A 1,575-nucleotide genomic window follows, 5' to 3' on the forward strand; every position below is an offset into this window, starting at 1 on the left:
CCAGGAGGCGGGGGTTGCGTTGAGCCGAGATCACGCCATTGCACTCCAGCCTGGGCAACAAGAGTGAAACTCTGTCTCAAAAAAAAAAAAAAAAAAAAAAAAAAGGCTTATAGAGGACCTGCTCAAGACCCCATAGCCAGTCCACTGTGGGACCAGGACTCACACCCAAGGTTGGATGGTTCAAAGATGGCACACTCTTCCTATACTGCATTTGAGGCTCACTGTAGGAGTTCTTGATATTTTTGAAGGTCTTCAGAAAGAAAAACTTTATTATTGCAACAAATTGAGTATGTTTCTCTCTCTTTTTTTTTTGAGCTGGAGTCTTGCTGTGCTGCCCAGGCTGTAGTACAATGGTATGATCTCGGCTGACTGCAACCTCCGCCTCCAGGGTTCAAGCTGTTCTTCCCCCTTAGCATCCCGAGTAGCTGGGATTACAGGTGTGCGCCACCACACCTAGCTAATTTTCATATTTTTAGTAGAGTTGGGGTTTCGCCATGTTGGCCAGGCTGGTCTCGAACTCTTGACCTCAGATGATCCACCCACCTCCACCTCCGAAAGTGCTGGGATTACAGGCTGAGCCACTGCACCTGGCCTGAGTATGTTTTTCTATCAGAAGGACTTATTTTAGTCACATACATATTGAGTTCAATGTGATCATTGATCTTGAGGTATTTATGGTTTAAAGAGAAAGCAGCAGAATTATCAACACTGGTGATTCCAGCATTAGGATAAACAAGGAATGATTTTTTTAAAACGAAATAAGTAATCACTGGGCACGGAGGCTGACGCCTGTAATCCTAGCACTTTGGGAGGCCGAGGTGGGTAGGTCACTTGAGGTCAAGAGTTACCAGCCTGGCCAACATGGTAAAACCCCATCTCTACTAAAAACACAAAAATTAGCCAGGTGTGGTGGTGGGTGCCTGTAATCCTAGCCACTCAGGAGACTGAGGCAGGAGAATTGCTTAGACTGGGGAGGTGGAGGTTGCAGTGAGCCCTGTCTCTACTAAAAATACAAAAATTAGCCAGATGTGGTGATGGGTGCCTGTAATCCTAGCTCTTGGGAGGCTGAGGCAGGAAAATTGCTTAGATCTGGGAGGTGGAGGTTGCAGTGAGCAGAGATCATGCCACAGCACTTCACTCTATCCAGGGTGATAGAGTGAAACTTCATCTCAAAAATAATAAAATAAAATAAAGACAAAAAAAGAAAAGAAATAAGTGAGTAAGCAAGGTAAGATGTTGCATAATCAGCCTATGGGATTGGGGAGTTGTTGTGGACAGTCAGCGTGAGATAACTGAAGAAAAAGATGAGCATGACCTTGTGCAAAGCTTTGAGACAGAGGCTGTAGTGAGCGACCATGTTTACCCGAGGGGTGCACTAGGATGGGAGCTCTGCGTTCCCTGCAGTATCTCCAGTGCCTAGAAGAGTTTCTGGTAGAAATAAGTATTTGTGGGATGGATAAACAAATAAATAAGTATTTGTGGGATGAATAAACAAATAAATGAATGGGTGATGTGGTCAAAATGAGGATAAAGATGGCAAAACCTTCCTTCCTTCCTTCCTTCCTTCCTTCCTTC

The 1,575-nt window shown here is 44.8% G+C and overlaps 1 protein-coding gene across 1 annotated transcript in view; it reads right to left on the minus strand.

Moving 5' to 3' along the window:
* Nucleotides 1–1,575, minus strand: part of ITIH2 (inter-alpha-trypsin inhibitor heavy chain 2) — a 57,069-nt gene that overhangs the window by 43,134 nt on the left and 12,360 nt on the right. The gene's annotated exons all lie outside the window — the stretch shown is intronic.

The sequence above is a fragment of the Mandrillus leucophaeus genome, unplaced genomic scaffold, assembly GCF_000951045.1.
Source record: "Mandrillus leucophaeus isolate KB7577 unplaced genomic scaffold, Mleu.le_1.0 Scaffold15, whole genome shotgun sequence".
NCBI classification, from domain to species: Eukaryota; Metazoa; Chordata; class Mammalia; order Primates; family Cercopithecidae; genus Mandrillus; species Mandrillus leucophaeus.